Source organism: Triturus cristatus, chromosome 6 (genome assembly GCF_964204655.1).
Source record: "Triturus cristatus chromosome 6, aTriCri1.1, whole genome shotgun sequence".
NCBI classification, from domain to species: Eukaryota; Metazoa; Chordata; class Amphibia; order Caudata; family Salamandridae; genus Triturus; species Triturus cristatus.
This window is the reverse complement of record NC_140589.1, coordinates 1,489,275,771-1,489,302,841: the sequence shown is the minus strand read 5'-3', so window position 1 is coordinate 1,489,302,841 and position 27,071 is coordinate 1,489,275,771. Positions and strand designations below refer to the sequence as shown.

The window sequence follows — 27,071 nt, the reverse complement described above, 5'->3', positions numbered from 1 at the left end:
CTGACATTGGGCACTAGAAAAAATACATGGTCAGTTGTTCTATCCATTAGATTCAGTAGAATTAAAGAGGTATAGCTGACATTTCTAAAATGTCAAAATTGTCAGTGTCTAAAACAACTGATTTCCCCAAAAACGTTTATGGTTTTATTTCTTCTCCCCACTGAACTTTATGACCTCTAACCTCCCCCCGCCCCCACCCATGCTTGTTCATGACCTCCCCAGATCCCGAATCCCGTAGCCAGGCTTAGTCCTAACATAAAAAGAGTACAGACAAGCTTGCAAACCGAAAGCCTGAACTGTTGTGGGTTGTTTCCTCTAAAGATACGCTCATGTCGCTGCCTTTATTTTTTACATCAAGCAGGCACAGTGACATGACGGTGGTAGGACCCGCTGTGAGCGTGGATATAAGGGGCAAATGTCACTCTAAAGCAGGCATTCTCGGAATCAGAATTAATCTGCCCATATGACATTTAGATGTGTATGTTCAATCAGTGAAAGCGCCCGGAGCAGAGCGGCAACCATTGTTTACTTAATACAGTCAGCGAAAAGCATTCTAAAATACAAATCTCATATTAAGAATAAGGGAGCAACTGTGTACTAATGAAGCCATAAGATGCTGAAATACGGCTGCAGCCAAAGATAAATCACTTGCCAGTATTTAATTTCGATCCCTCATGCTCAAACACAACCCACAGGAACAATTTTATATACAGGTCCAACTAAGGTCCAGGAGAGCGAGATATGTGACAGAGTTTCAAGTTAAATACTGAGCGCCATTTAAATCCATTGTTGTGTTATCTTATCTAAATATCCTCAGATTCTGGCAAAGATCTGACCCCCTTGGATCTTCATGGGGTACCCTAGATCTATTACAGGGAAATTCCAATAATAGTGTGTCATTTGTTTTACACACAAATGTAATCTTGTGCAAACTAAACCTGGGTGAAATTTAAATTGTGCTCGGGTATTCAGAATAAATTGTGTAATTGTGTGCTACTTTTCTGGTCCATTTTGGATGTGAGGTTCATTTTCAATTTACAAAATAGCACTTAAGGCAGGGTCAATCTCTTCTCATAATTCAACATAATTTCACGTAATTTTGCTGTAATTTCATGTAATTGCGTAACAGCAAATTGTGCAAGTTACTCCCAGTACTGGTGAAAACCCCTATTAATGGACTATGGGTCAGATGTACGGCCATCCAAATTGTGACTCGCAATTTGCGCTCAATTGTGAGTCGCAAATTGCGAATCGCAATTTGGATTGTACTACAGTGTCAGAGACACTGTTAGCGATTCCAAATGGTGTCGCAAAATGCGAGGCTCATGAAAATTAATGAGCCACTCGCAATTTACGACCCTATCGGGAATGGCTGGCCCTCCCAGGGATTGTGGCTTACTGGGCTCCGCAGACCTCCATGTCTGGGACTCCTTTTCAATAAAGCAGTTTTTAAAAAATCAAATGCAACCCATTTTCCCAGGAAAACGGTATGCATTTAAAAAAAAAAAAAGAAATGTTTTCGGTTCATTTTTTATGGGCAGATTTTGGGAGCCTGTCACAAAGGGAAAGGGGAACCTAGGGACTCCTTCCCATTTGCAAATCCATTACCACCCTCTTGAAGAGGACGGTAATTTGTAAGTGTTTTGCCCCTTCCTAATAGCGAGTCGCAAAACCTATTTAGTGAGTCACAAATAAATTGTGACTCGTTAAATAGGCTTTGTACATGGGCCACAGTGGTTTTGCATGCGCAAACAGGTCACAAACCCATTTGCGCATGCAAATTGACATCGTGCATCTGGCCATATATGTATCCCAATGGTGTCGCAAAATGCGAGGCTCATGAAAATTAATGAGCCACTCGCAATTTACGATCCTATTGGGAATGGCTGGCCCTCCCAGGGATAGTGGCCTGCTGGGCTCCACAGACCTCCATGTCTGGGACTGCTTTTCAATAAAGCAGGTTTTTTTTAATCAAATGCAACCCGTTTTCCTGAAAGGAAAACGGTATGCTTTTAAAAAAATTAAAAAATGAAATGTTTGGGGCGTGGTTACGGCACCGTCCAAGATGGCTGCCTAGGGTTTCCGCTCCGCTGCATCGGGACCGCTTTGGAGTTCGCTGGGGCACTTCCTGATATCTTCTTCACTGCCACTTGCCCGCATCATCCCTCGGAACATGCGGTGTCTTCGGTGAGGTAATTTCGAATTCAAGCGCGACGTGCTTCATCTTGTTCCCGCTGCCGCAACCGTCTCCTCGCGGCGCCCGCCATTTTAGGTGCGAGCCAGGCGGCAAGTGATTTTCCAGATTAGATAAGCAAGCGCTCTGCCGCTGGTGCTCCTCAAATGAATTTCAAGTGCAAATAACGTTGCAGTCCTCACACTGGCTTCGTCATCAGCCTCATGCTTCAAACTCACATAATTAGTGGTACACATCCTGTTTACAGGCTTTAACTTTGACATGATGATTGGAAGGCTCTTCATTATCTGTGGCTAATGCCTTGCTCCATTTTTCAGAACATGACTTGTTTTTCATGGAATCCTGCCCGTTTTATTTCCAGGAGTGTGTGAATATAGCCTTATAGCCCGCCGTAGCGGGCTATACCGGCTGTTAAAGGCCCGCTGCAGCGTTAAAGGCCCGAGCCGAAGGCGAGTGACTTTAACAAAGCAGAGGGACTTTAAAAGCCGGTATAGCCCTGCTACGAAGGGCTATAAGGCTATTAGAACATTCTGCCACTAGAGGGCAGAATGTTCTAACAAAACAAAGCCTTCAGGGAGCGCGAGGGGATTGAAATCCCCTCAGGCTCCCTGAAGCCTTTGTTCACTGCCAGAGCTGTGAACAAAGACACATTGGAATGTTGGTGCTCCGGGCTTATACCAGCCATTATAAGCCCGGAGCGCTCCATTGTTTTCAATGGAGCTCCCAACATTCCAATGTTCTAATACTCCAATAAGGCTGTTTTTGAATTTAAGTGTGCTGTGCTTCATTTTGTTTCACACCTTGTTCTTCACGACGTCTGTCATTTTCGGTGCTTATCCTGTCAAAATGTTTCTTATACCCTAATAGTGATGCCCTTCCTGCACTTGCACACTGACAGTCTATTGTTTCTAAGCCTGTCCACCTCAGTTTATACACCTCTTTTTTCAATCATTACTGGTTATATACTGCGTATCATTTGACTGTATGCCTCTATTTTAATAAGGTGCTCAGGAGAATCGCCGCTGTTTGTAACTAGTGGATTTTCTCACTTCACTATCTTTTGCGTTTCCAAAGGAACATGTACTTTTGATTTGCCTGCAGCATTTTTTGTCTTTTGCAATTGATCACTCACAGAATTACCTTTTGCTTCGTGGTTGGCACCTGATTACTCTACACCTATCTCTTGAGACTGCGAACATTTTTGTGTCTTTTTTCTCTGTTCTCTATCAGTCACTCTGGAAACCAATTTTCCTGGCGAATATCTCATTCTGCTGCCTTCAATAAAATTGCACATCATTCATTTTAAACACTGATGATCGGACATTTATGGGAAGGTTGCGCAAGCCGACATTTGTCTTTGTACCATCAAAAAGTACTTCCTTGGCAATATCTTCATCTTCCTCAACATCGAGCCCTTCCTCCACCTCAGGTCAAATGGCTGGAATAACCTCTAATCGTACCTCGTCGGCGCAATCTACTCCAAATAAATCCTCCCCATCACTCTCCTCCACTAAACGTTTGAAACATGATCACCCATCTCCGGACAAAACACCATCTCTATGGAGTTGCTTTCGGAGGAGATACGCGCTTTGCGCTCGTTCGTGGAGGAAACTAACAATAAAATGCAATTTCTTGAAGAAAAATGGACTACAATGGATAACAGAATGACTTCATTGGAGCATCAGACCTCGGGAATAGAGGTTAATTCCCAACGAATTCCTTCTTTAGAAAAAACGGTGTTCAGTCTTCAACAACACACTGAGGATTTAGAAAACAGAAATAGAAGGAACAACCTGCGTATATATGGTTTGCCAGAATCTTTGAAGGGTGACGATCCTGTATCGTTTTTCTCCTCTTTCCTCCCGAAGCTCCTAGAGATGCCACCGACTACTTCTCTCAGCATCCAAAGGGCTCACAGACTGGGTCCTCGACTTTCCTCTTCATCCACTCCAGCTAAACCTCGAGGCGTCATCATTCTTTTTTGGAAGTTTACAGATCTTCTCTCAGTCCTCTCTGCAGCTAGATCTAAGCGTCAAATCTCCTGGCTAGGTCAAAGGGTGTTCCTGTCTCAAGATGTCTCCAATGCTACTGCGTCCAGACGAAAGGAGTTCCTCAATCTTTGTGCTCCTCTTCGATCTCTTGGTGCCAGATGCGGTCTATTTCATACATGTATTTTCAAAGTAACGTACTAGAACCAAACATGGACCTTCCAGGATGCTGCGGAACTTAAGAACTTTATCCTTATTCATAATACCAATGGCATGGACACTGCTAACTCTTCTAGTGGCTGACCATTTAACTTTTCTTTTTTCCTTACAGGATACAGTTAATTAATGTTTGATGCTCCCTACAGAATGTTAGCTTTGTTCTTATTTCTCTTTCTGAGTTACTTCTTACTGTATTTGTTCTTCTAAAAGCAAAGTTTGTTCCTCAGGTTTATCATAGTGTTTGTTATATGTTAGCTAGTCGTTCTTTTTGGTCTGTAACATCCTCATGTTAATCATTTCTTTTGTTTCTTCATACAGATCTGTTTATGTCCTTCCATCCATGTGGTCCCCCTTCTCTTTAGCTTCCTCCCGCAGTGATGCAGTCCGGATCCCCAATTCGGTTGGTTTGTCTTGTTGTGTGTCGCCATTGCCCTGTTGTCCTCCTTTTTGTCCCCCTCAGGTATGTTATTTTCAGTCATCCTTTCTGGATATGTACTGTCTCTTCTTATTGTTCTCCTCTCTCTTCCTTTCCCTCCTCCTCCTTTCCCTCTCTCTCCCTTCTTCATTCGCTGTCACACCCCTAAATCAATTTTGTCTCCATCCCCTTCAGCTATGTTTCCTCAGTCATATCTTGGAGTTGTTCTATTTTTCCTTGTATTTCTCTTTTCCATTCAGCCTTTTCTTTTCTCCTTCCTCGCTCTTTCCCTCATTTCTGCATTGATTTTTCCTCTTTTGCTACATGTTATTGCATACTTGGTTTTGTATAAGTTTTTACAATCTTCAATGTTTTTACATTCAGAGTTCTCTCCTTGAATGTAAAGGGTTTTATCAATCCTTTTAAAAGACAGAGAATCCTTTCCCACCTTGCTTCGTATAACCCTGATATAGTTCTCTTGCAGGAGACTCATCTTACAGAAAAAGAATCACTTAAGTTAAAGAGAAGCTGGGTGGGTACGGTCTTATTCTCTCCATCTACCAACAAAAAAAACGGTGTTGTCTTTTTATGTCATAAAAAATTGAAATGTAAAATTATCTCACAAGAAAATGACACAGAAGGTAGATGGATCTTAGCAAAATTGTTAATTAATTCTGTTTCTCTCACTGTTTTCAATATTTATGGTCCTACACAGCCTGATTGTTCTTTTTGGCCTTTGATTACGCAAAAATGCACTCAATTTCGAGATGATTTCTTCATTCTAGGTGATGACTGTAACCAAATTGTAGACCTATTTCTTGACCGTAAGTCCACAGTCCGTTTCACTCCACACAAAACTCATAAACAATTCTTGGACACTATCTCTCAGACGCATTTCATGGACTCCTGGAGGCTTTCTCATCCTGACACTCTTGATTACTCTTTTTTCTCTCCTCCTCACGTATCTTTCTCTCTCCTAGACTATATTTTTCTCTCTCAACCTTTGTCTCAAAACTTACTGTCTTCCTCCATTGAACCTATAGTTATTTCTGATCATGCCCCAATTGTCACGGACCTTGATTAACTTCCTCCCCATCCACATTCCTCTCGATGGCGTTTTAATAACTCCCTCCTTACCGACCCTCTTTTTTCCTCCTCCTTTCGCTCTTTTGCTAAGGAATTCTTCAAACTCAATTGTGACTCTAGTTCCTCTCCCCATACCCTTTGGGACTCTTTTCAAGCTTCGGCAAGAGGATACATCATAGACTTTGTCTCTAAGAAGAAACACTTTCGGGCGGGCGGAGCTTGCCGGGGATCATGGCGGACGCGTGAGCGCGGAGCTCCCTGCACTACTCCTCCATCGATCCGCTTAAGTATCCTCAACAGCTTAGTTAACTGGCGCACGGACGAGGAGATCTCCCTACGCACCCGACTGCCCCAACGGGGAGCTCCGGCGGAGTTCGGCGGCGCAGAGCGGCGGCGGAACAGTGGACGGCGCTTCGATAGAAGTGCAGGGCCGCCATCCCCACTCTATCCTGTAGACCTGGCCGGCGTGCGTCGCTCGACGTGCGGTCGCCTGTGAAGGGGCGGACCTGGTCGACGGAGAACGGCGTCTGCGGGACAAGGAGCAGACGGACTCGAGGCGCGGACGCCCCCGGGGGCGGCTTGAGAGGTGCGTGCGACCTTAGGAGGTGGGGGCTGAGTGGCATGGGGGTGTCCCCCCTCCCCAGCTGGGTCGCGCCCTCGGCTGACCGGCGGCGGTGCTCTGCCGCGAGTGAGCCCCCTGTGCTCCGGAGCTCATCGGAGAGCCCTGCCCAGCAGTGTAACACCTGGCAGCCACGCGTGGGAGGGGTGCTCTCTTCGGGAGGCTGCAGCCGGACGACGGTAGACGGAGCTGCCCACCCCCCCCCCCCCCCCCCCCTCGGCGAAGACTGTGACTGCGGCGCAGATCCTCGGGGGGTGCATCCTGGCTGGCATATCTCCCTGCACTGCGCCCTCTACGGAGCTGGGCCGCTCCGGCGGTGGGCTGCGGTGGGCCTTCGGAGGGCTGGACCCGGGCGCTCCGGCTGTGGGCTGGCGGTGGGCTTCGCGAGCCCCGATCGTCTGGGGTGCGGGGCTGCCGCCTGCCCCGCGTTTGGAGGCCTAGTCGTTGGCTGCGACCTGCTGTTGCCCCTGAGACGCCGGCCCGGAACCAGACAGTGGCTAGAGAAGTGGAGGGACGTGGAGCGCCCTGCGGTGGTGGAGGGTCCGGCCCTCCCCGGGGGTGAACACTGGGCGGTACTGCTGCGGGCCAACTCGAACCAGGTCCCGAGCGGAGGACTGGGACCGGACACGTGGATTGGACTCGGTGGTTCCGGTCCCCCCCGCAGCCCGGTCATACCGGACAGCCCAGCGGATTGCGCTTCGGCGGGGAGCGGCGGTGCCCCCCCTCCCCCCTGGCCGACCGAGTTGGGGACGCGGACCCTTGGCAGCGACATGGGCAAAGGCGTCAAGACCCAGCCTAAACTGTCGTTTGACCCCCGCAAGAGTAAGGGGCCCGATGTCGCGGCTCTGGCGGTGGCGGCCGGCGCGGCTACCTCGGAGGGCACTACGTGCGCGGACCTCAAAGAAATGCTGGTGTCCATGGACAAGGGACTGCAGGAAAGCCTGGCAGCAATAGGCACCAAGATTGATGCGCTTTCATATCGCGTGGACCGCATGTCGGAGCGGGTGGACAAGAACGCGGAGTGGCTTGATGAGTCCGAGAAAAGAATAGCGCAGGTGGAGGAGGCGCAGACGGAGTGGGACACAGACCGTAAGCAATTCAGTAAGCTGCTGCAAGTCATCCGGGACAAGTCGGAGGACTTAGAGGCCCGTTCTAGGAGGTCGAATATCCGCATCACGGGCGTGGCTGAGTCGACGCACACGGGGCGGATGGAACCCTTTGTGGAAAAACTGCTTCACACCCTGCTGGGTGAGGACGTGTTCTCCCCCATGTTTGTCGTCGAGAGGGCCCATCGTTCGCTGGGCCCCCGCTCAAAGCCCGGCGCCCCTGCGCGACCCATCATTGCTAAGCTGCTGAACTATAGAGACAGAGACACTGCCCTCCGGATTGCTAGAGAAAAAGGGAAGCTGCAATTTGAAGGAATGGACATCTCCATTTACCCAGACTTCACGGCAAAGGTCCAGGAGGAACGGAGGCAGTTCGCACCCTATAAGAAACAACTACGTGACCTGGGTTTGGACTATGCTATGCTGTACCCGGCGAGGCTTCGGATCAACAGGCAGGGCCACTCCCACTTCTTCACGGACCCGAGAGAACTCCAACGCACCCTGAGGGAGTGGACCAGGGGCCAGCGGAGCGGCCCGCGGGACCACACGGACCATAGCGCTGAAGCCGGCGGCCTAGATGGGCAGGATTAGACGACAGGAGGCGGCCTGCCTCCGCGGGCTGTTGCACAGACTGGGCCTGCTGTCCTGAGAGAACACTGGCGCCTGGGCCGGTGTTTTGGTGGAGGCGGAGGCGACTGCTTCTGGGGATGGCGCGGCTGAAGCTGGGTGAGATCTTTCTGTTTTGTTGAGGGCACCCTAACATTACAACATTGGACGGGGGGGCTTGGGGAGGGGGGTTAACCTGCATTTGCTTACTGCTGCCGATCCCTCCCTCTGGGGCTAAAACACTGAGGGGATCCCACTACGGCGTCCACTTACCTTAGCTGTGAGGGTCAGTTTTCTGATCCTACCGGACACTGAACTGGATGTTTATGTAGGGTCTCCCCTGGACAGTCCGGCCTGTCTCCCTGGATGGAGTGACATGCCCCTGCGGGGGGTCGGTGGAGGTCTCCCCTAGACCTATTGGACCAGAGACGATGCCAGCTCTAGCTGTACTGATGTAGGGAGGTAGTGGTGCGGGGGCACGCCTGTGCAGTGGCCCGCCAGTCGGACAGGGCGGCGGTTGCCCGGTGGCCTCTGCCCCAGCGCTACTTAGCACATGTTGCCCCCTTGGGGGCTGGTTCGGTAAAGGTTTTCTTTGCTTGTTGTGGTCGGGGGAGGGGGGGTGGGATGGGGTCCTGTCTGGCCAGGTTGGGGGCGGTCGGCTGTGGGAGGGGGGTTGAGCAGTTAAAGGGTTGTTCAGGGGTTGCTTGTTGGGAAACGCACGGTTCACGGAGTGATACGTCTCTTGCCTTGTTCTTGCACATCCGGGGTCTGTTGTTCAGCGATTCCTGGTGGGGGGAGTCCCACGATGGGTCTCTGCCTGATGTGGCTGCGGAGTGTGAATGCAGCGATGCCTGAGCCTAGCGAGATGAAAGACGACAGCGGAGAGGTGACCCTTAGAGCGCTGACATGGAATGTGAGAGGATTGAATGATTTCCGCAAATTGAGGAAGGTGCTGAACTACCTACATAGGCACCACATTGACTTGGCGCTCATACAGGAGTCACACCTCCCACTTACCAGTAAACTGTTGCTAGCTAAAGGGCTTTCGGGTAACAGTTGGGCGGCGTGCTTTACCTCGCACTCCAGAGGGGTGATCACATGGGTAAACCCACGATCAAAATTGACGCTAACGAAGCTGGCCACGGACCCGGACGGGCGCTACCTGATTACCCGGTGCGCCGGGAAAGGACACGACCTCATTGTAGTCAATGTTTATGGTCCCAATTACGACGCCCCAGAGTTCTACACCGCACTTGCTGCACAGTGCAGGCAGTTTGCGCACGCCCGCATGGTATGGGGCGGTGACCTTAATTTCACGTTCAACCCAGACCTGGACCGCTCCTCGGGGCGGGCCCGTCGTCCGGCGGCGGCCGCCTTGTGCATGCAGGCGGAATTGACTAGACTAGACATGGTAGATGTCTGGAGGCACAGGAGCCCTGGGAGGGCGGGATTCACGCATTACTCTGCATACCACAATGTGCATACCAGAATTGACTGTTGGCTGGCATCCCGGACGCTTTTGGCGGTTGTCAGGGGGGGCGAGGTCCTACCACGTACCTTGTCGGACCACTCCCCCCTCCTTGTGGTGCTGGCCTCCCCGGTCGGGCGGCCACCTCCGTTCACGTGGAGGATGCCGCCATACTCCCTGTTGGACGAGGTTTTCCGGGGGGAATTAGCTGACGAGATCGACACTTTCTTTGCGGCCAACCTGGGGTCGGTTCAGAGCTTCCAAACGGTATGGGACTCGTTTAAGGCTTTTATCCGTGGCGTGGCTATGGCAAAGCACTCCGGTGTTCTTAAATCCATCCGGCGTCGCTTGGGGGCATTGGAGACGTAATTAGCACAGTTGGAAGAGCGGCATGGGAGGTCTGTGGATCCCGAGGTGGCGGCTCAGATACAGACGCTGGTGGCGGAATACAATAGCGAAGCAGACAGGGAAGTGCAGCATATGGGCAAGTATGCCACGGCTCGTACCTATGGGGAGAGCGAACGCCTGGGTTCCCTACTAGTGGGGATACTTCGCAACACCAGACGCCCTCTGGTTATTGATGAACTCGTGACTGGTTCTGGAAGGGTGATTACAGACGAGACCGGGATAGTTGAAGAGTTCACGGGCTATTATGCTGGGCTTTACACATCTCAGTCCTCCCACTTGGAAGAGGAAATAGATGACTACCTTAGCTACATAAAAATGCCGTTCTTGTCTAACTCGCAGAGGGAATTTCTGGCGCTGCCTGTACAAAAGGACGAGATATTGGAGGCCCTGGGGAGCATGCGGGCGGGTTCTGCCCCGGGTTCAGATGGGCTGACGGTGGCCTTTTACAAGGCCTTTCAGGATAAGCTCATCCCACACCTCATGGCCCTCTTCGATGATATCTGCCAGGAGGGCAGCATGCCCGACGCGATGCGAGAGGCGCTGTTGGTCACCATCCTAAAGCCCGGGAGACCCTCGAACCTGTGTGGTTCATACAGGCCGCTCTCCCTGATTAACGTAGATGCCAAGCTGTATGCAAAGGTCCTCGCGACTCGGCTGGCGTTGCTGGTGCCGGAGCTTGTGGCCCCGGAACAGGCGGGTTTTATCCCGTCCAGGAACCTTACATACAACATCCGCACGGTCCTAGGGGCCATGCAACACGTGCGCCCGGGGGGCAAGGCCCTGGCTATCTTCCTCGACATGGAGAAGGCGTTCGACTCCGTGGAGTGGCCCTTCATGGTGCGAGTCTTGAGGAAGCTCGGACTGGGAGAGCCCTTCCTGCAGATGGTGGGCGCACTGTACTTCCGACCCACTGCCAGGCTGCGTATAGGCGACAAAGTCACGGAAGCCTTTGAGATTTCCCGGGGCACCCGGCAGGGTTGCCCCTTTTCCCCCCTCCTCTATGCACTGGTGGCGGAACCGCTGGCGTGCGCAATGAGGGAGTACCACAAATTTGAGGGTATCAACTTCCCCTCCTATAGGATCTGCATATCCACCTATGCGGATGATACTCTGCTATACGTCCGCAACCCGGAGGAGAATCTCACCTCAGTTTTGAGAGAGGTGGTCCGGTTTGGGGCCCTGTCGGGCCTCAAGGTGAACTGGACCAAGTCACTGGCGTTCCCGTTGACCCCTGTCACGGAGCCGTTCCCCATGGAATACCCTCTACAGTGGACGACAGATTCAATTCGATATCTGGGGATCCGGCTCCACAAGGATCCAGAGGTCCTGCTCCGGGAAAACTACGGGGTGGCCTACTCCAACCTTGTCGATGACGTGGAGGCGTGGATTAAACTCCCCCTGTCGCTGATGGGCAGAGTGGCCATCATGAAAATGGTGGTCCTGCCGAGATTTTTGTTCCTCTTCCAGAACATCCCTATAGTGCTCTCTAGGGCCTTCTTCGCGCAGCTGACCCAGACCTTGGTGCGGCTGGCCTGGGGCGGTAAGCAGCCCCGAGTGCAGTGGAAGGTGCTAACGCTCCCCTATGAGATGGGTGGGCTTGGGGCCCCCGACCTGGAAAGGTATTACAGGGTGGCGCAGGCGGCCCACCTGCAGACATGGGTCCATGCCACCTCGGACATACCTCACGTGTTGATGGAGCGGCTGTTCGCGGCCCCGCTCCCACTCCCAGCCACTGTATTTCAGCCGGTGGACCGCCGGGTGGGGACGTTGGATTCTCTTAAGGCTACGAACCATGCGTGGCACGCGTTGCGGAGGGCGCAGGATCGTGACCTGCTGTATTCACCACTGATGCGAGTGGAATGGGCGGTCTGGCTCCCCCCGCTGCGAGAAAAAGGGGTGAGGCAGGCGCTGGACGCTTTGGGAGTCGTTAAGATGGCGGACCTGTTTCAGGACGGGGTGGCTAAGACATGGGAGCAATTCGCCTCGACCCGACCCGGAGCTACTCTGCTCCAGCGCTTCCAATTCCACAGGGTTCGCAGCGCACTGTCGGCCCTGCTGGGGCCGGGACTGGTAGAACCCCCGGACATCCCGGAACTTACCTATGTTATCAAAACGGAGGCGTCGGCCAAACTGGTGACGACCCTCAAGAAACTCGGGGATCTGCACCGGGCGCCCCAGTGTTCAGCGGCTCGGAGCGGCTGGCAGGCCGACCTCCAAATGGAAATAACGGACGAGATGTGGAAATATTGCTGCTCTAGCACCAAGAAGGTCTAGGGACATGCTGTACTGCAGCACACAGGCGGAGATATACAGTGAATTGTTACCCCCGAAGAGCCGCCCCAAGAACTTCTGGGAGCTGTATAGAACATACCTGTCCGCCGGGGCTGCTGAATCGAATAGCCAGGGGGAGACGCAGTGCGAGGTACCTGATACACACAGTGGGACGGAGGGAGGGGAGGTACAGGATCACGACCCAGTGCGTTCACAACTGGACGAGGCGTTGGCGTGACAGTCTGAAGGTGTGCCTTTGCGTGGAGGGAGTGTCTGGGGATTGACCGGAGAGGCTGGGTACGCCCTATAAGTGATCGGGTGGACGGCAGCAGAGTGTTGCAGGATCACCGGCGATCTGAAAGTTGAGGGCCGCAATGGTTGCCCACTGCTAGATGCAGGGACTGTGGAGAAGGTTGCAAGTGGATGTGAGAGAGATGAGATGACGTGCGTGCGGGGGGAGGGGGGGCGGGGGGGAGGGGGGGCGTTGGGATATGGTTACGGACACTCAGGGATAGGACCAGGTTCGTAGGAGTTAGCTGGCATGGGTAGGATTGCCTTACGATAGGGCGGGCTGTGGTGAGGTCTAGGGTCAGGTGCAGGCACGGTATTTCAGAAGTAAAGGTGACGGCTTCACCACAGGTGAGGATTTTCCTGAAGCGCCGCCGGTCCTCCGGGATGTCGGCTAAATGGCCGTGTAAGCGATGTCTACACCCCCCCCCACCCCCCCCACCCCCGCTGATTAGCGGGGCCAACTTATGGTGCCGTGCATTCACGGTGTATTGATTTGTCCGCTTTACATTTGTCAATAAAGGTTTTTGGAAAAATAAATAAATAAATATAAAAAATATAAAAAAAAAAAAAGAAGAAACACTTTCTTCAGAAGCAGAAATCTATCTTGGCACACATTAAGCTTTTGGAGCATGAATTCTATACTTCTTCAAATAATTCTATCTCACCAGAACTGATACGAGATAAACTTAAGTTCAATAAGTCTTCGACTGATAATGCATCATCTATGCTCCTTCGCAGCTCCGCTCGTTACTATGGTGGTCGTAACAAGGCAGGGAAACTCTTAGCAAACTATCTCAAATCTCATAAAGAACGCACGCTTATAGATTCTATTTATTCTTCGAATAATTCTCTTCTGCATAAAGATCAGGAAATACTTAATGAATTTAAACTCTTTTATCAAAATCTTTATACACCAGAATCTCCCCCCTCCTCTGCTCTCATTCAGACTTATCTTGATAAACTTCCTCCTCCTTCTACTTCCTATCTTAATTTTCTTGACCTTGAAAAAGATCTTTCCCTTACGGAACTTTCCAATGCTTTGTGTACTCTTACTAAAGGGAAAACGCCTGGTCCATATGGATTTTCTGTTTAATTTTATTTATATTTTTCTGATTTATTACTCCCCAAGCTTTTAACGCTTTCCATTCCTTTTATTCACTTGATAGGACAGAAGGCACCTTTCAGGAGGCCACTATTTGCCTCATTCCTAAAGATGGTCGTGATCCTCAATTTTGTAGGGAGGCTCGTCGGCATTGTGGTGCTACCTGGAGTCTTCCTGGAACATCCTCTGCATCAGGTGCTGAGTTGCCCAAGATTGTTGGCAGGAGTGCCGCGGGCAGCTGCAGGTGAAAGTTGCCTGTGGGGGACAGGTCAAGATCTTCTGCATGGTCCCGAAGCTGGACCCCTCTTACCCCTTTGCTTTTCTGGCACACACCTGGTGGTTGGAACACTTGTTCTGTTGTGGTCATTGTGGGCCGAGCCCTGCCCGGGCTCCCGCTTGAGAACTGGATGCATGTACGAAAGACCACACTGAAATTGCTGATTCACTGTTGTAGGTGGGCAGGTGGCCTTGTCTCCTATGTGTTGTGAATAGGTACCGAAGTACCTATAATAGGCGCTCAGGTGTACTGTGGATCAAGAGTTCACCATGACATATGGTGATTGATGTGCAATGATGCAGTTTGGTAACTCATGTGTTTGCTTCAAACTGCTGCATTTTCATGCCCTGGTGTTATGATTTATGTCATTTATACCGTGCAATGATAGGAGACGTTACGGCTAAATCTGGCACCATGAAGCCGACTTTTGATTAACTATATTGTATATTATTGCATCGTGATTTTCTGATTTTTTTATCTGTTTTAATCGGCATTTTAATGTATGCCCTGGCATGAAGAACCAATGAAATCATCTAATTGATTGGAAGTAATAGCTTTGGGGTTTTATTTGTGATTATTTTTTAGCTAATGAACTCTAACAGTTTAGTGTTATAATTGTAAGAATGCTCTTTAAAATTGATTTTGAAATAATGTTTGTAAATGAAACTGTTTGACTTTTATGATTCCTTTGCTTTGAATCGAATAAAGTTTTGAAAACGAAACGATAGGAGAACAAGTATCATTTCATGAGCAGCATAATATATACAGTGATGTTGTAGATTATTTTGAGGACGTGTGCAATCTATGTCTTTGCTTTATTGCACTAACTGTGATGCCATGATAATTGCCTAGTTGGCAAAGGGATTTATGATTTATGTGATTGTGGTCTATGTGTTATATAAAACACATGAGAAATGTTTATATAATCCTGTGTGGAATCTCTTTTGTGGTGTCCTTATTCTGTCACTGGAGTGTGTGTTGCGTAAACGCTTTACACATTGCCTCTGGAATAAGCCGGACTGCTCATGCCAAGCTACCAAGGGTGTGAGCAGGGGTTATCTTCGGTGTGAAACTCCCTTACTCTGACTAGAGAGGAGGGTTCTGCCTGGCTTAGGTGCATACCCTAGGGAATCAGAAACCCAATTTTTAATAGGCTGCTTGCTTAATTTGTACTCTTGGGAAATGGGGTGCGTCTTACTAATAACTTTCACCATGTGATTTTAGAAACCCACTTGGTTTTAGAAACTGTATGGACAATGCATTGAGCTAGTATCTCTTGTTCCTTTCATATGCAAGTATATACCTCATGTAAAGTTTTCTCACATACGACCAACCTTGCATATTGGTGGAAAACCTATAATTCTTACTAAGGTATGTATGGAAAAGTCTATAGCTTCACCAACCACTGAAATTCCAAGGGCAGTGTGGGTCGCAAAATCTTTGACTAGCATATGCAAGAGGGTAGACCATTCTAGTAGGGAACCTGTTAATGAAAGCACAGCTTTGCCAACTGCTAGAGTAGACATTTCACCAAATGATATCTCTAAAAATACTTCATTCTCAAACTCACCTTGAATCTACTCATACTGTAGCCTTTTCTTTGTGTTCAACAGAAATGGGGTGGCAGCACCCTGAAAGAGTTTGGGTGACCTGAGTTAAGCGATTGGGTAAAAGCATGTTGCGTTATAGCCAGAACTGCCCTCTTTCAAAGTGGGAAAGCAGGTTCGAATCTCGGCATCGGTTCAACATCCTGTGACTTTGGGCACATCACTTAATCTCCGCGGGCCTAAACGAAACCAATGTGACCTTGTGTAATATAAGTTGCGCTCATGTAAAGCGCTCCAATTCCTTCGGGTCGAGTTTGCGCTATATAAAATTCCTAAGCAATACAACTGTAGTGTCGCGATACTCGGCCCTGACGTGACACGCGATGGTGTGCGCGTCAGGGCACGTTCATTGTACGTTCAGCAATAAATATGACGTCACGCAGACGCGGCGGGAGTAGAGCCACGGCCGCGGAGACGGCAAGAAAGCAACACGAGTGTCCTGCGTGTTTATTGGGTCCACGTGCGAGGCCTACCCCACGAGCCTCTCTGATTAGGCCCCCAGCGACACCACAAGTTGGCGACGAGGGTGCGATCGTGCCCCCGCTCAGGATCGGCGCGTCCGGTTGGTGTGGCGGCCGTTAGCGATCCTCGCTTGCGGTGCTCGTGCCCCGCCGGAGCGCGCTGCCGGCCCTGCGCTGATAGCCCGCCCAGGACGTGCGCGAAAGCGCCGGAGCGCTCCGCTGTGCTTGGCTGCTCGCGCTGGGGCCGTCTCTGCCATCGGCGCCCAGCGCGTTTCAAGGACCTCATGTGCCCTGCCATCCTGACCTGGAGAGCGTGCAGCGTCCACTGGGCCCTGCATCCACACGACGGGAACAAGCCAGTGGAGACACACTGCGTCATCTGGCTCACCGGAGGCCCAGGAAGGTAGGGTCAAGTGCCCCTGAGCGTGTATAAACCCTCCATATCAGACGACAAGGGAGGGGCTGGCCCACACACGTGCCCCTGGGGAATCTGAGCTGCCAAAGGGAGAAGAGGTCTCACCTAGCGCCAGCCACACGCGGGCCAGAAGGTCTCGCCCAGGGGAGCCTGAACTGCCCAAGGGAGAAGAGGTCTCGCCTCGCGCCAGACACACACGTGCCAGAAGGTCTCGCCCAGCGTGACGGCACCCGAGAGAAGGAGGTTCATCCCTGCGTAAGCCACGCACGCGCAACATGGCGACAATCCCGCCAATAGAGCCGTTCTCCGTCGAGGGGTCCCCATCGACGGTAGCAGCCCGGTGGAGAGACTGGGAGGACAGAGTGCGCATCTTCTTCGAGGCCACGAAGGTCCACAGAGATCAAAAGCGCGCAATGATAATTCACCTAGGCGGGAAAGAAATTCACAACATAGTGAAGACACTCGCGGAGGCCACCCCCAAGACGCACACGACGCTCATAGCAGCTCTCAACGAATACTTTGAGCCAATGGCAAACCGCGACTATGAACGCTTCATATTTCGCCAGGCGCGCCAGTCGCCGGATGAGTCACTCGACAAATTCTACGCTCGTCTAAAGAACTTGGCGGCCACCTGCGGGTTTCGAGACGAGACGGAGGAGATAAGAGGCCAGATAATACAAGGGTGTGCGTCCGCCAAGCTCAGGGAGAGAATCTTGGAGGAATCCGGTAAACCCCTAGCGGACATCCTGACGATGGGCCGAACGAAGGAACTATCCAAGGCGCGCGCTGCGCACATGGAGGCGGCACTGCAAGTGCCAGTGAAAGCCGAGCCGGTCAATGCCGTGGCAGTCAAGCCGAAACAGAGGTGGCCCCGACGAAAGCCAGCCCCGGCTGCTCAAGAACAGCAGAGGTCCTGTGGATACTGTGGCGGCTCACCCCACGCCCCGGCGGAGTGCCCAGCGAGAGGGACCAAATGCAGAGGGTGTGGACGCTTCAACCACTTTGAGAAAGTGTGCCGATCGAAGGGTTTCCGAAAGCCCCGCCAGGCCGTGCACACGGTCGAGGAAGGAGGCCCGGGAGCCAGCGACATGGACGACGACGAAGAGGAGGAAAAAGTTATACACCAGGTGCACATGATAGGCACGGCGGCCCGCCGAACTAGGAGACTGCCGCAATGCAGCATCCGAATAGGGGCAGAAGAAGTTACAACAGTGGTAGACACAGGAGCCAGCATCAACATCATGGCTGCCGCCATGCACAAGTCCATGCGTCCACAGCCCCCACTACAACCCTCGACCATCACGGTATTCGCCTATGGACAGGAAGAACCGTTAAAGGTACGAGGGAAGTTCAGAACGGTGATATCCCATGGGACACGGTCCATCACGTCGAACGTCTACGTCACCGAAGACGGGCAAGGCATGCTCCTGGGCTGTCGAGCAGCGGAAGACCTGGGAGTGGTAACCTTCACGTTTGGGGTGCACCAAGAGTCAGTACAACACACTCTGGAGGAGTTCGAGGAAATCTTTCAAGGGATAGGCAAGTTCCGGGGGAAAGAAGTTCACCTACATATCGATCCCACGGTCCAGCCGATAGCACTCCGACATCGCCGCATAGCATTCCACCTCAGGCCACTAGTGGAAGCGGAATTGAAGAAGCTTGAGGCAGCGGGGATCATTGAGAAAGTATCCGGACCGACCCCGTGGGTGTCGCCAATTGTCGTGGCGAAGAAACCCAAGCCGCCAGGCGCTGTCCGGATATGTGTGGACATGAGGCTCCCGAACGTGGCCATCAAAAGGGAGCGACACATCACCCCTACTATCGATGACATCGTTGGTGAAATGGCCGGCGCCAAGTGGTTTTCAAAGCTGGACCTACGCTCAGGATATCACCAAATAGTTCTGGATGAAGCGTCACGGAACATAACGACATTCTCCACCCACGTAGGTCTGAGGCGATACACGAGGCTGAGTTTCGGGGTATCGAGCGCTGCGGAGGTGTTCCAGAATGTAATACAGGAGCTGATCGCTGGAATCCCCGGGGCGCTCAACGTCAGCGATGACATCATGATACACGCCACGACGGTAGCGGAACACAACGAGAGGCTGGTGCAAGTGCTACGACGCATACGAGACGCAGGCCTCACACTACATCGGGATAAGTGCGAATTCCTGTGCCGGAAGATCCAGTTCTTCGGCTACATCTTCTCAGCTGATGGCGTCAACCCCGATCCGGACAAAGTCAAAGATATCAAGGAGGCAGCTGCTCCTGCCAATGTCACAGAGGTGAGGAGTTTTCTAGGAATGGTGAACTACTGTGGCAGGTTCATCAAGGATCTAGCGAACCTCACAGCGCCACTGAGAGAGCTCACAAAAGACTCAACCCCTTGGACGTGGAACAGTGACCAGAGCAGAGCATTTGAGGAAGTCAAACATGCACTCTCAGAAGCTACGACGCTGGCCTTCTTCGACCCGGCCAAGCTGACACAAATTGCCGTCGATGCCGGTCCAGTCGGGCTGGGCGCAGTCCTGCTGCAGCGGAAGACGAATGCCGAGGAGTGGGCCCCGGTGGCCTTCGCCAGCCGGTCACTCACGGAGACGGAGCAGAGATACTCTCAAATAGAAAAGGAGGCGATCGCCATTCACTGGGGGTGTCGTCACTTCCATTTGTACGTCTATGGCAAACCCTTCGTCGTGACCACCGACCATAAGCCATTGGTCTCCCTGTTTGCAGGCACCTCAACGAAACCGCCGCCACGGATAGAGAAGTGGATGTTGCAACTGCAGGACTACAACTGCAAGATTGAGTACCAACCGGGTGCGCGAAACCCGGCGGACTACCTATCTCGCCACCCCCGCACAGCAACTCCAAGAGAAATAAAAGAGGCGACAGAAACTGAAGAATACGTCCGGTGCGTCACGGCGCGGTCATGCCCCCGGCCAGTGTCCATGGCGAGCCTGTCCCAGGCCACCAGTGAAGACGAGTGCTTACAAAGAGCGAGAATGGCGGTCCGAAACAACAGTTGGACCCGCGCCCGAGAGGAGTGGAAGAGCCTGACGCCTCAGGCGAAGCAGATAATGGAGAGCTTGTACCACGTGAGGGCAGAACTAACGGAAGACGAGACTGGATGCCTGCTGAGAGGCCACCGGCTGGTTATACCGACGTCCCTCACCCAGAGAGTGGTGGATCTAGCCCATATCGGTCACCAGGGCATGGTCAAGACGAAGTCACGACTCCGAACCAAAGTATGGTTCCCTCTTATGGACGAAATTGTGGAGGCTACCGTTCGAGAGTGCCAGGCGTGTCAGCTAACCGGTGAAGTGCCCCGGCCGGCCCCTGTGGTGATGGAGCCTCGCCCGAGGAGGCCCTGGTCAAAGATCAGCGTCGACTTCGGCAGCCTGCCCGACGGAAGGCACACCTTGGTGGCCATAGATGATCACTCCAAGTATCCGGAGGTTGAGATACTGACAGTTCTGAGTGCTCAGGAAGTGATCCCGAAGCTCGAGAAAATCATGGCAACCCACGGCATTGTCAAAGAGATCAGGACCGACAATGGATCACCGTTTCAGAGCCAAGATTTCGCGGTGTACCTCCAGGCTCTCGGGATTCACCACCGGCGAATCACCCCCCGGTGGCCTCAAGCGAATGGAGAAGCAGAACGCTTCATGAGGACTCTCAACAAAGTAATACGGATCGCCCACGAAAAGAGCCAGTCTGTAGAACTTGCCATTTTCACATTCCTCCGTAGCTATCGCCAAACGCCCCACTCCGTCACGGGAGTGGCTCCCGCGCACTTGCTAATGGGGCGGGTTGTCACCGATTCAATACCACATCACCCAGGATGGCAGCCCGAAACTCCCAATGACAGTGCCATTGATGCGCATAGACGTGGAGCGTTTGCCCAAGCCGACGCCCGCCGGAGGGCTGTGTCCTCACCAATAGCCCCAGGTGACCAGGTACTAATTCGAAATCGGGTGCCAGGGGGCAAGTTTCGTCTGAACTTTGAACCTCAGCCCTGGATGGTGGAGAAAGTTCGAGGCACGTGTGTGACAGCCCGGAAGGGTGCTGAAAGGATAACGAGGAACGTCTCATTCTTCAAGAAAATTCCCGTGCCCTCCGGAGGGGAGGAACAACGCCAGGACAGGGTCTTGCAACGCCAAGACAGGGTCTTGAGGGACATGCCGCGAGAAGAAGGACTCTCAGAACCCGAGGGCCAGGCGAGTGAGAGAGTAGAGCCCACAGGTCAAGGACATGACACTATGCAGCACCGGCCAGAGACCCTGCCGCCTGGAGTCGCGAACGTGCCTGAGGCCGGAGAGAACGACGCCGAGGGTGACTTTGGGAGCGGAGGTCAGGATGCTGCCGGGGAACGTGGCGGAGTGCGATACGACCTGAGGCCGCACCCCGCGCCCTCTTGCCGGTTACGAGACTACGTAAAGTAAGACTGTTTACGTTTTGTTTGTGGGGCCGTTAAGCTGCAGAGTGAGGGACACGGCGAGACCTGCCGTCCATGCCGAGGAGTGTAATCACGGACCCTGGGGTTGTGCTATGTTTTTGTTTTGTGTGTTGGGGAGGAATGTAGTGTCGCGATACTCGGCCCTGACGTGACACGCGATGGTGTGCGCGTCAGGGCACGTTCATTGTACGTTCAGCAATAAATATGACGTCACGCAGACGCGGCGGGAGTAGAGCCACGGCCGCGGAGACGGCAAGAAAGCAACACGAGTGTCCTGCGTGTTTATTGGGTCCACGTGCGAGGCCTACCCCACGAGCCTCTCTGATTAGGCCCCCAGCGACACCACATACAACAAACAATCTCCCTACAGACACACGAGGGATATCGAATGTTTTACTCAGTGAAGCCTTTTGCTTACTGGATTTGTGATCGACGACATGGGTGTGAAGCAGCATCGAAATCATTTGAGAGTGGCATGAGGGTATTGTGACCCCTAATCCAAAGAAATGGATTTGCAAGTCAAATGTATTCTTCTAAGCTGAAGGCAGCAATCAAGACTTGTGGCTAAGTGTGTGCTGCATCACCATCACATCCCACTTACAGTCACAAATGCTTTCGTTTCGGCAATCCTACCACCTGTTCTCGTAAACTCGATCTTTGAACCACCGCTTTGAAAATACTTTTCTGCACTTGGCTACTTTAAATATCTTGTTTTATCCTCCGAAGAGTTTATCCAGCAGAACTGCCGCTATTCCCTGTTGCTGCGAGAGTTCCCATTTTTAGCTTGTAGCTGCTACAGACGTGTTTATTTGTCGTATTTGAGTGTTAATGTGATCAATACCGGGCCACAGCACTTTTTGCTCCAGCGTACCATTGAATTTAGCAATTCCTTATTGCTCACACACCCCACTGCAGATCTGTCCACAGCATAAGTAGCTTCTCCAATCCTGACAGAAGCTTAATATAGGAGGCTGAGAGTCATGTAAGCTACTATCACACAGGCAGCTCCCGCAGAAAGATTTCAAGCCTGCTAACTCCCCGCAGAGCTCTTAACGCAGTGCAAGTGCAACCCAGCCTTGTTGACTTTGCCAATGCTTGTTAATGGCTGTTCCTGGTTCACAAGTCAGGTTTAGTAAATTGCACCTTTCCAGTTCATGACATGGTCTTTCCACCCGAGGCTAGCGAGGGGGTTGATTTCAGTTTTTTGCGTGGAATTTGTGGCTTAATTTTGATGAGCAGGGGTCAATTTGTTCCAATAGGTTAGGAATTGTAGAGAGTGCTTTTCACAAGACAGAGACTCTTGAGTACTAACAGAAAAAGAGCAGGGGGTAGGTGGCATTCTTGGCTGGGTTATGTTTAAAGGTTGAGTCCTGCATTTTTGGTATGCTCATGCTGGAAAGCTGGGGGGCTTATTCATGGGATTTAAGGAAATCATGAAATAAGGAAGCACAGCAAGGCACTTTTCTGCGCTGATGTAGAAATGCACCTTGTTTGAGCAATACAGTGCATTCCTGTCCTTTCTCCCTGCGCTGGCGCCGTTTCAGCAGCCTAGTCCCAACGCAGGCACCCTTGCACCATGTGCCTCCGTTGCATGCAGGATTGTTTTTGTGCAGGAAGCGGGACCTGCACAAAAATAATCCTAAGAGGCATTTTCCTCTTTCTATGTGTGCTGCAGAATGCAGCACACATGGAAAGAGGAACACGCGAGGAGAAACAAGCATATTTCTCCTTGTTACAGCTCACCTCAGGAGGGGTACAAATGTGGTGCTTCCCCAGGTTTAAATCACTTTGTAAATCTAGAACAGGGTCAAATTCCACGGATGTTGCATCAGAAAACCCACCGCTACGCCCATAGAATGCCTCCGGGGTGCAGAGTAGGATGGCACAGCGATTTGCGCTGCTTCGCCTTACTCATGATTTTTGTGGCCACTCAAAGCAACGCAGGGTGGCTTTGCATGGCTTCATAAATGTACATGAGAGCCCTTCATCGCGCATGTACCACTTTACATGGTGTAAAAGTGATGCAGGGCTCTCATCAACAAGCCCCTGGGTCTGCAAGATGTAGGTTAATGACACTTGATAAAGGCTTTTTTCTTCACCTCGTACTACAATATATTTGATTATTCCATTGTTCTGTTAATACTTTAAAGTTCAATAGCAGTGGATCAAATGAATTACCTAATATTTATGCAAGAATGTTGCAGCCATTGCTAATTATGATGTTTTGGGTAGCATAGTGTTGCTTCTTTGCTTATAATTTATGGTAATATGTAGGTCTTCCTAAAGTTTGTCTGCTTTGTGAGAATCGTAAAAGGGAAAAAAGAACAAGATGTTATTTTTCTGTATTTTCTGAAACCAATGGTAGCACTCAGGTGGGTAGCATAGTGTTGCTAATTTGCTTATAAGTGATGGTAATATGTAGGCCTCCCTAAAGTTTGTCTGCTTTGTGAGAATCTTAAATAGGAAAAGAAAACAAGATTTTCTTTTTCTGTATTTTCTGAAAGCAATGGTAGCACTCATGTGGGAAGGGAGATGATCTTGTCGGTTTCTTTATTTTATGGTTTCAATGTGTTAATTGATTTTGCTCTCAGCAATTTCCCTTTTAGTGCAATTCAGAAGGGTGGATATATTTTGTTGGAATATGTCTGAAGTGAGAGTCAGTATCAGCTTCCGAAGAAAACATTTTACTTAAATATCGGTTCATATATCATTTCTAGAATACTAGAAGAATATATGTATCTGTATCTTTAGCTGTATTTGCAACTTGATGCTCTTTAATAGAAACAACTTTGAATATTTTTATTCACATTTTGTCCCACAACTCCTTAATGCCTCTAGGACTAACATTAGGAAATGCGGGCTAAATGTTTAGGCTTCAATTACAATCACTATGGCGAATGCAATGTGGTAATATTGAACTGTAATTCCGGGATTTAATGTTACTGTGTGATTACACGTGATCCCATGTCGGCCCTCCATAGAATGAGAAGCATTCCAGTGCACCAGTTTATGCAAGATATTCTCAAATCCCAGGCCTTTTGTCAGAAAAAGTCCACCAGATTTGACAAAGTGGAATTGTACGTGGAGTTATTTGAAGTAATACCAAATTTGGTATTACGGCATGCCTCGTAATGTAGATTTGGTTAGACATTATAGTTTTCATCAACATCACGATAAATATACTACTTATAATGTGGGTCTTAGAAGGATGTAGTTAATAGAGTATGTGCAGTCTTTGGCAAATTCAGATTTCAGCTTCATTAGTTTATTGAACGCCATAAGGGAGTTTTCTTCCTTGACCAGATTTTCAAGTTTTTCATTTACTTGAATTAGCAACTTATTCATTTCCCCACTAAGTTAAACATTTCCTCCCATATTGTTGTCATATAAACCGCTCATGTTGTTTCTGGAGTTCTATTGAGGTCGTTGTTTGTCTGAAAGAAGCTTCTGGTTAATCTACTCATCTGTTACAGTTTATCATGACTGCCCTGATGGGAGGTGTTCAGGCACCATCTTGGAGAACACTGGTCATCTCTTGGTGGCTCAAACATGATCAAAACAAGAGAATGGTAGGATATCAATAATGCTCTGTTGTCAGCATCTGTTATTTCGTGTCTTTGAGACAAATACATCGTCAATTATCCTGTGTGATAATTGAGGGTGTGAGAAGAAAGAAAATTCCCGAGTTACTTGAACAGCTGCATGCCATAGGGCAACCACATGCATGTTCCGGACTGTTTTTAAGAAGACTTTCTCTATTTTATATGAGGCGCATATAGCATTCAACCCATTGTCTAAAACTACCTTGAAGAATGCATTGCAGTCATTACCTAGGATTACATTCTGTAGTTTTGATTCTCCAATCAGGTTATAAAGTTGCTTCCTAAAGTGTAGACCAATTGATGTTTGGGAATTTGAAGTTGTCTTCACCTTTCTTCCTGGCTGTTCCTTTTGTGAAGCGCTCAGGAACTAAGCACTTGAATATATATGGCTGTTTCTAGTGTAATATTCAAAGCTGCATAACACACAATATAACCTTCCAATTTCATTGGGTAATATCAATGCATCAACTCATTAATTAGCTTCAGCCAAGCAGTAGGAATGAATTGGAAAACATGGTGTTCATTCTGGCAATTTCAATAGTTTATTCCATAGCTATATGGGCTCAGCCTTTATTAGATGAGTAGATGGAGAGGTCCTTATGAATTTACCGTCCCGATCCTTAATAGATTTGATACCCTCTCTAATTTGGGAGAAAATGAGTGACTAGGGATCCAAGACGATACTTTTTTCCCTGTCACCCCGGTTAGTGTTTCTACCGCACCTATACTAGAAAGAAATGTTTCCCATATAGTTGGGTGCGATCAAGGGCCCAGGCGTACACCTGTAAAGCTGGCAACGTGTAACGTTGCTGGTCTTAAAAACAAAATAGATGACCCAGCATGGAGGGAATTTGTTGGTCTGGGTGACATTATAGGTTTACAAGAAACCTGGGACACAGGGAATATCCTGACATTGGATGGTTATTCCAGTTATTGTATTCCGGCGGTCCCATCTAATAGGGGGAGGGCGAAGGGTGGCTTGGTCACCCTAATCTCAGCTACCATTCCCGGTACCCATATTCAATTAGATACGGGATCAAGAAATTGTTTAGCAGTACAAATTTCCTTGAGTGGGGTGGGAGATGTTTTAATTATTAATTTTTATAATTCATATGATAGAGTCACCCCTACTGATCACCTGGCCTTGTTAAATCTTTTTTGGGCAGATTATAAGGAGGTTAATAAAAATGAAAGTTTCATTATAGTTATGGGAGACTTTAATATTCATGGTTGTCCTGATAAATGTTTGTCATTAGATCCATTAGGCCCAGCAGAGCAAGGGGGACCCACTTTGAACATTCTGCACAGGGAGATCTCCTTGAATTAATTCTGGTGGACAATGGTCTGATTCTTACTCCCATGCTGTATGAGGAGATACCCACCTTTAAAGGGAATGGTAACCACTCAGTGATTGACTATATCTTTGTTAGTTTAGCTCTGGGAGACAGGATCTATGGATATTCGCCGGTTTGGTCACATTTTAGTGACCATAACCCAGTGGTCATTAGTGTTTCGGACCTGATCATAAAGCCTATGACAGTTAAAAATAGAATGGACAAATTTGATATTCGTCAAACAGATCAGGCCCGTATGATTAGATGGAGCAGAGTCATACCGGGAGATTTTCATACCAACTTAATGAGGAAGGTAGGACCTGCGCTGGACACATGCCTGAATTTGGAAGCAGGGAATGAGGTGGTTTTAGAGGCTTACTCAAAAATTTGTACCCAGGTCTCAGCAGACTTTAGATGTACAGGGAAAGCTAAGGTTCCTGCTGAATTGGGGTGGTTTGACCATAATTGTTCATCAGCTAATAAAAAGCTGAAGGCCGCCCTGAATTGTAAGCCAGTGAATAGTGCCAAGGTGGCCTTATTAAGGAAAAATTATAACAAAGTGCTGGAAACAAGAAGAAAGAAGATCCGGGAGGATGCCTGGGAAGAGTTAACCTCTGTGGATGTGCTCAGGAACAGCGCCAACTTCTGGGCTGTTGTAAACAAACCTTTTTTCCATGAACATAGTAATGACCAATTAGATTGTGGTATTCAGGAACAGTTGTGGTGCTCTCATTTTAAGTCAGTCTATGAAGGGGAAAACCCTGAGGAGGGGAATACGTTTACCCCTATCTTTGATCCCTATACTTTAACGGTTACTGAAATTGAGGTGGCAGACGCTATCGGGAAGATGACGAGTAATAAGGCTCCAGGCCCCGATGGCGTTCCAGCTGACCTTTTTAAATCAGATCTCAAGACCTGGTCTATAGTTTTAACTAATGTTTTTAATAGGGTATGTATTGTAGGTATTCCGGACACTTGGTCTGAATCTGTTATTATACCCATTTTTAAGAAAGGTAATAGAGGGGATCCCAGATGTTATCGCCCTATTTCTCTCATTGACTCAGCGGTGAAGGTGCTGGGGCGAGTGGTTCTAGGCAGAATAACTGCTTGGCTGGAGGATACTGACACCCTTTCATGCCTGCAATA

At 49.9% G+C, this 27,071-nt stretch overlaps 1 long non-coding RNA gene across 1 annotated transcript in view; it reads left to right on the top strand.

Annotated features, from left to right (window-relative positions):
- LOC146821588 (uncharacterized) overlaps positions 1 to 14,721 on the top strand; it is a 104,168-nt gene extending 89,447 nt beyond the window's left edge. Inside the window, exons 2-3 of the long non-coding RNA XR_014962738.1 lie at positions 4,720 to 4,861; positions 13,838 to 14,721. This is a non-coding gene — a long non-coding RNA (uncharacterized LOC146821588). The remainder of the gene's footprint in view (positions 1 to 4,719; positions 4,862 to 13,837) is intronic.
- Positions 14,722 to 27,071: the final 12,350 nt, after the last annotated feature.